At 50.7% G+C, this 8020-nt stretch overlaps 1 protein-coding gene across 2 annotated transcripts in view; it reads right to left on the minus strand.

The window, feature by feature from the left end:
* LOC133354832 (potassium voltage-gated channel subfamily G member 2-like) overlaps positions 1–7094 on the minus strand; it is a 60682-nt gene extending 53588 nt beyond the window's left edge. For both annotated transcript variants that reach the window (XR_009756632.1, XM_061571984.1), the window contains exon 1: positions 6297–7094. The gene's annotated coding sequence lies outside the window, so the exon portion shown is untranslated. The remainder of the gene's footprint in view (positions 1–6296) is intronic.
* Positions 7095–8020: the final 926 nt, after the last annotated feature.

An 8020-nucleotide genomic window follows, 5' to 3' on the forward strand; every position in this document is an offset into this window, starting at 1 on the left:
TCCTTAGACGGTGTTCGTTCGGCAACCGGAAGCCAATGGCAGCTCGGCGAACACTGGACGGACAAGGTCGGATCTTGTCGTATAATAGAGGGTGTTTCAAAAAAATGTGAACACTTCCGAAATATTTTCAACGATACCACAAGAAATGTGCCTCCGGGTTCTGGAGACGACCTGGAGAAGATTCTAGGCAATGCGTTGACAATGATGGCGAACAAGTGGAGACTCTTTGACTTTTTGAAGCTATTAACATACATTTGGCATCATGTTACAGCGTATTATCCGTTCTTTTTCCGTTAAAAACGATAGTCCCATATGAGTGTTAAAAACATTTTGAAGCAACCTGTATATTGGCCGAGAGCAGGATTTGAACTGCGGTCGCTAACCACTGCGCCACCGCTCCCCTGCACACGTGCGCACGCATGTACGCATACATCATCATCACCAGCAGCACCTAATTATCACCAAGCCTTCACGTGCTCTCACTACCAACGAGCAATCAGAATTAGCGACCGCGGATCGTGTTGCTTCTCACACTGTCGAATCTTCCGAGGTATTAATTGCGGGCCACTCATTATGATTCTGATATACATTTTTTTTGCAAACAATGCCACTGATTGCTAATGCAATTATTAAATCATGTCCCCATAGTTCTGTTATAACATCACGCTCCATGTTATTACACTTCGCAACAACTTTCAAAAGAAATTCCAAGAATTATAATTTTAGCATAAAACTCAACGGTGGTGAGATGTTAACCACCACGCCTGGTATACAGGTGGTCGTGGGTTCGATCACGACCCTGAAGTCTGTATATTTGGAGTTTGCGGTGTGTCTCTCTCCCCGTGGTAGCATGGATTTTTCTCTGGCTCCTCCGTTTTTTTCCCTCCACATTTAGAAAGGTGCGTTTAGAGCAAGGGCAGAGAACGTCCAGCTCGCGGGCCGTATAAGGCCCGCGAAATCATTTGGTCTCTGGCCCTGCCAAGGAAACCACAGGCGGGACTCGAAATTCAATACATCTAGGAGCAAACCTGGAAAAGCAGTTGCGAGTAGCAACATCATCACTACCAGCCAACATCACACGCCTCACCAAAGAGAAGCAGTTCCAGCCATCACATTAGGGGTGAGTTAATTGAATGTTTGACCAAATTTTAACGGGCTAATTTTTAAGTTGATAATTTTGTATGGCCCGCGAATGATGTTATAAATATCCAAATGGCCCTTGGCAGAAAAAAGGTTCCCCACCCCTGGTTTAGAGCATTGGTTCTTAACCCTTTCTGAGAACCAAAGGGGCGCAGGTAACAGTCAGGGTTAAGCACCACTAGTTTAGAGTATTTGGCTGCTGTACATCTCCACGTGATGAGCCACTTCGTTGAGCAATCATTCGTGGTCAGGTCGCTTCTGAAAAAATCGATTTTCAGCTCCTGGTCAAAATAAAATACGTAGGTTAGTTTAAAAAGAAAAATAATTCCCAGCACAAAAAAATTCCAACAGGTGGTGTTTTCGCACGGATGAACACGGCACCAACCTATCAATCATCCACGTCACATTGATCTGCTTATTACTTCCGATGAAGTGTCCCTCCCCAATATGCCACGTGCAGTCAATTCCCCACGTGCCGCATTGTTGAAGGACGGACAGATGCGGGTAAAGCTTTCGTGACTGCAGGAATTTATACTCTTTGGTTCTTTCGGTAAAGTCACGTAGGTAGAAAAATAATAGAAAAAAACTGCGACTTCAGGAGTGTTTTCTTGCTGTGGTTGTCCCACCTGATGACGATTGCTTGTGTTGCGATCGAAACGTCATGATCGATCATTTTTCTGCCTACGTGACTTTAACGAAAGAACCAAAGAGGATACAAAGATAAATATTCCCCGTATAACTTTGTAACAGACGGACAAAGTGCTGTAAGCGAGCACATTTGAAAGCCGGCACGGCACACGAAGGGGTGGCTGGCCAGCACCACGCTCGGCCGCCTTTGTCTCCCTAGTAGCAATGTTCACACACCGCACCAAGTACTAATTTGAGGCTGCGTCGACCTAGGGGAAGCCCAGAACCGGTTCAGATAATCGGCATCGGTGTTGGTGGCCGTGAGTGGGAATCGAACTCGGGTCGCATGCAGTGCACAGGTCGACAAAATACAAACGTCATCCCAGCAATCGTCTAATACGTTGACCGTTGGGGCAATTGGTTTTAGCGAGCACCTATTATTTACATTCATGAACGATGCACGAATAAATGGTGCAGCGAACGCCACGCCCGGCCGCCTTTATCTCCCCACTGCTGAGATTGCAGATTACATTCCACACCAGGTGCTCATTTAAAAGGCGAGCCGACCTCAAACGGCACGTTCGTAAAAGATCCTCAGGTGGCTCAAGCATTCAAATGTTCACGCACGAAGCCACTTTTATTTGCCGTGACAAGGAATCGAACCCGGGTTGCTCCTGGATCGTAGGGCGGACGTTTGCGCCAACCCCCCTCCACCCCCTGCAAGACAAAAACAAAGATCCCCCGTATAGCCTTAACAGACTGTTTGGGTAAGTGTTGTTCACGAGCACCTATGAAGGCCGCCACGGCACACGAGGGGGTGGGTGGCCAACACCACGCCCGGTCGTCTTTGTCTCCCCCAGTGGCGATGTTCACACCCCGCACCAGGCACTAATTTAAGGCTGAGTCGACCTAGAGGAGGCCCAGACCCGATTCAGATAATCGTCACCGGTGCTGATCGTGAGCGCGAATCGAACTCGGCTCGCCGGGTTCTTCTGTATATTTGCCCTCTGTTCCATGCCAGCCAACCTCAGGCACATTCTCACAGGGTGTAAAACAAGCCTCACCCAAGGACGCTACACTTGGCGTCACAACCAAGTCCTTAAAAACCTTGCATCCGCCCTGGAGGACAAGCGAACTGCCACCAACTCCCTACCACCCCCAGCAGCATCACACCCCTTACGGACGACCTTTGTCCGCGAAGGGGCTAAACCACCAAAGAGCGGCTCTACACCAATAGAGCGAGACCAGCTGCGCTTGGCCCGCGACTGGAAAATGCTAGCTGACATTGGCCGGCAACTTGTGTTTCCTCCGGAGATCGCAACCACCACCCTAAGACCTGACATGGTGCTCTGGTCCCGTTCGCTCAAGAAGGTCTTCATCATTGAGCTCACAGTACCCTGGGAGGACTCAGTAGATGAGGCTTATGAGCGAAAACATCTGCGCTATGCCGATCTAGCTGCTGAAGCACGGCATCATGGCTGGAACACAGAAGTCCGACCAGTGGAGGTGGGCTGCAGAGGTTTTGTGGCAACATCTACAACCATACTGCTTAGAGACCTGGGAATTAAGGGCCAGAGCCAGCGTTCGGCAATCAGAGCTGTATCGGAGGCGGCAGAAGGCAGCAGTCAGTGGCTCTGGATGAAGAGGAAAGACCCCAGCTGGGCCCCAAAGTGAGAGGGCCAGGAGGTATGCAGTCAACAATGCTTGACTCAGGGATGAGGACGCCCCTGCCATGCATAGTCCCATGGGATGTTGGCTATCAACAACAAGGCAACTCCTATGACTAATTGGGAATGGGACGCAAGCGTACGATTGATCACCCTGTCGCTGGCCGCCTTTGGGGAGGGTGTATAGTATGAAAGGCCGAAACACCCTAGGACCCAAAGGTTCACTACTGACGATGCGCTCCCCAAATTTCACCAGGCTCACTGTTCATGAACTCTTGGAAGTGCTTGCACAAAGGATAATAACATCTCATCCTGTGTTATTTGGAATCTGCACGTGTGCATGGTGTACAGCACCTTGTGTTTATCCACTGCTGGATGATGACCGCCCTCAAACGCCGCGGGAGTAGAGAAGGGTTCTTTGACCATACTTCACCACGCCGGTCAACGTTGCTTGACGACGGTGAGCGTCACTCACGTGGCCGCACTGCCATCTGCTGCCCACTAAATATATGTACGTTGCATCCTATAGCACCCGTGGGGTTTGTTAGCGTTGCATTGTGGTCGCTAATCCCATAACTATTTAGGGCTCAAAATCCTGCTCGGATTTCCGAAATCGGAGATGATCGTGGGCATTCCGGCTCGCGCATCTGCAGAGCGATTACATCAATTAAATTCCGCTGTCGTTTTCGTAAACAGTTGGTGCCGAGTGAGTGATCGTAGTCTCATCTGTGTGTGTGTGCGGTGTAAACATGGGGAGCCGGTAGTGTAGCGGTTAGGGCGCTGCACAACGAACCGGGCCCTGGCCGAGTTTGATTCCAGCTTACGGCCAACACCGGTGACGATTATCTGAACCGGTCGTGGGCCTCCCCTAGGTCGACACAGCCTCAAATAAGTGTCTGGGTCGGTTGCGTAAACATCGCCACTGGGGAGACAAAGACGGAAGCTTGTGTTGCCTCCGAAACGTCGTGATTTAATGTATTTGTTTTCTTTTAACCTACGTGACTTTACCGAAAAAAAACAAAGAGTATGAATCCTTGCAGTCACGAAAGCTTCAAATCTAGAATTGAGACAAAGGCGGTCGGGCGTGGTATTGGCCACCCACCACCCTCGTGAGCCGTGCCTACCTTAATAGGTGCTCGCTAACAGCACTTGCCCCACTCGCCTGTTAAGGCTCTACGGGGGATCTTTGTCTTTGTAAAAATGTCAGTGCGCTTCATACCTCGGGCACGCTTTTAAGTGTGACGTGCACCCGTAAATGAACACGCCATGAGCGAGCGGTGTTCACGTTCGCTTGAACCATGCATCCGTTCACACGCCAGAATTCGGATCGTACGGCCGCCCACGTTACATTGAGTTCGAACTACCCACGAAAGACGGCACGTTTGGGCAATACGTTTCCGATCAGATTCCAACGTTGGATCAACGTTCACTGGGTATGCATGCAGCCAAATACACAATACATATTTGCAGGTAGTGTGTACATACAGACACAAACACGCATTGCGTACGTACATATATCACACGCATTGACATATGCATGTTGAACTTCTTTCACACCGTACGTAGCCAACCGTGCCAATCGGAGGTACATACAGACGCACACAATGCATGTACAGTAGTAGAGACAAACAGCAATTGTCCAGCATAGACAAATACTATATTGTACATTTCTAAGCATAGTACACAGACACATACGATAATACACGGCAGTACTATACAAAGACAAAGATCTCCCGTATAGCTTTAACAGACTGTTGGGACAAGTGGTGCTAGCGAGTAGAAACCATGAAGGCCGGCACGAGGGGGTGGGTGGCCAGCACCACGCCCGGCCGCCTTTGTCTCCCAAGCGACGATGTTTACGAGTAGAAACCATGAAGGCCGGCACGAGGGGGTGGGTGGCCAGCACCACGCCCGGCCGCCTTTGTCTCCCAAGCGACGATGTTTACACACCGCACCAGGCATTCATTTGAGGCTGAGTCGACCTAGGGGAAGCCCACGACCGGATCAGATAATCGTCACCAGTGTTGGCCGTGAGCGAAAACTATAGAGATTGACAAAGTCCTTATAAGGAAAGCAGGTAAACTAATTATAGTACATAACATGCACAAATATAGCACATGCATACACACAATACACACGCATAATGCTTTCAGTACATAGCTACACATTACCTATGCGACATACACAATATAATACGTACAACAAATGAACACACAATACTTATTGTACGTTTGTTGTGTGTATTGTATTGTGTACACACGGTAGATGTGGTACTGACACAATGTATAATACATACACAGTGCGTTAGACATACACTACACACGGTGCACATCTACACACTGCATACACAACATATACTATGCATACCTTTAAGCATACACACCGCGTTTAGCACATACACACGGCGTAACACACACACACACATCCCCCATTTAGCCTTAACAGACTGTAGGGGCAAGTGCTGTTAGCGAGCACCTATGAAGGCCGGCTCGGCACACGAGGGGGTGGGTGGCCAACACTACGCCCGGCCGTCTTTGTCTCCCTAGTGACGGTGTTTACACACCGCACCAGGTACTCATTTAAGGCTGAGTCGACCTAGAGGATGCCCTGGACCGGTTCAGATAATCGTCACTGGGTGTTGGCTGTGAGCGGGAATCGAACCCGGGTGGCCAGGTTCATAGCGCAGCGCGCTAACCGCTACACACACACAAACACATCCCCCGATGAACCTTCAATAGACTTTTGGGGCGAGTGGCATGAGCGAGTAGCAGCACCTACGTAGGGCGGCACTGGGGTGTGGGGTGGCCAGCACCACGCCGAACGATGTTTACCGCACACAGCACGTGTCGCGCACATTCTTACCTTCAGCAGCCTTGAACGATTGATACATTCCGAGGCGCAAGCCTCTCCACAAACTCTTCAGCTCAGAAGTCGCGGCAGCAGCAGCAGCAGAGTTCAGTCCAACCAAACTCAACCATTGAAGAATCCGTGCAACTGCGCTCCCCGAAAACCCATCCCATTCCACCACCACCACCACGGCGCCTCTGTCCGCTCTCTCTCTCTCTGCTCTCTCGCTCTCTGTATCAAATACTCTCCAGTCCCCCCCGAGTGAGGGAGCCCACACGCACAGCAGCAACAGCGGAAGAAAAGAAGAAGAAAAAAACCCAAACACGTTCCCCGAATCTCGGCACTTCGCATGCGAGAGGGGAGCGAGGGGAGAGGAGAGCGATGGAGGAGAGAGAGAGCGAGCGCACGAACGCCCGGCGCCTGACCCAGTAAGAAGAGTGGCGAGTGTGCGCTCGTGCTGATGCACTCTTCTTATAACGTTACAAAACACACACAGATACAAAGATCCCCCGTATAGCCTCAACCGACTGTTGGGGCAAGTGCCGTTAGCGAGCACCTATGAAGGACGGGACGGTTACACGAGGGGGTGGGTGGCCAAACACCACGCCCGACCGCCTTTGTTTCCCCAGTGGCGATGTTTTTACACACCGCACCAGGTACTCATTTGAGGCTGAGTCGACCTATGCGAGACCCAGGACCCGTTCAGATAATCGTCACTGGTGTTCATCCTGAGCAGGAATCGATCTCGGGTCGCCGGGTTCGTAGCGCAGCGTAGCGCTAACCACTACACCACCGCTCCCCCACTTATAACGTTACACACACACACGCGTGCGCCAACCACATCCAAGGGATGCATGCTCACTCACACTGGGGTGAACGAGAGACTGACTGGTCACGTTTCAGCGATCGCTCTGAGTGTGTGTGTGGGTGCTAGCTAATCGCACTTAACCCCAGCAGTGTGTCTAGGTTACATGGGGGATCTTTGTCTGTGTACTCTTGAACGTGCTCACACACGCGCGCGCGGTGTGTGACACTGAATGCTGACGCTGGGTGGACGAGTAAGTGATCACGTCTCAGCTACCACTGTGTGTGTGCGTGGTGTGTGTGTGCGTGGTGTGTGCATGGTGTGTGTGCGTGGTGTGTGTGTGCGTGGTGTGTGTGTGTGGTGTGTGTACATGGTGTGTGTGTACGTGGTGTGTGTGTATGGTGTGTGTGTGTGTACATTGTGTGTGCATGGTGTGTGTACGTGGTGTGTGTGCATGGTGTGTGTCCATGGTGTGTGTGTGTACGTGGTGTGTGTGTGTGTACATGGTGTGTGTGTGTGCGTGGTGTGTGTGTACGTGGTGTGTGTGTGTGTGTACGTGGTGTGTGTGTACGTGGTGTGTGTACATGGTGTGTGTGTACGTGGTGTGTGTGCATGGTGTGTGTGTACGTGGTGTGTGTACATGGTGTGTGTACGTGGTGTGTGTGTGTACATGGTGAGTACATGGTGTGTGTGTGGTCTGTGTGTGTGTACATGGTGTGTGTGTGAACGTGGTGTGTGCATGGTGTGTGTACATGGTGTGTGTGTACGTGGTGTATGTACATTGTGTGTGTGCATGGTGTGTGTACGTGGTGTGTGTGTACATGGAGTGTGTACATGGTGTGTGTGGTGTGTGTGTTTGTACATGGTGTGTGTGTGCATGGTGTGTGTGCATGGTGTGTGTACGTGGTGTGTGTACGTGGTATGTACGTGTGGT

This window comes from Lethenteron reissneri, chromosome 49 (genome assembly GCF_015708825.2).
Source record: "Lethenteron reissneri isolate LAM-NWPU_2019-01 chromosome 49, ASM1570882v1, whole genome shotgun sequence".
Lineage (NCBI taxonomy): Eukaryota > Metazoa > Chordata > Hyperoartia > Petromyzontiformes > Petromyzontidae > Lethenteron > Lethenteron reissneri.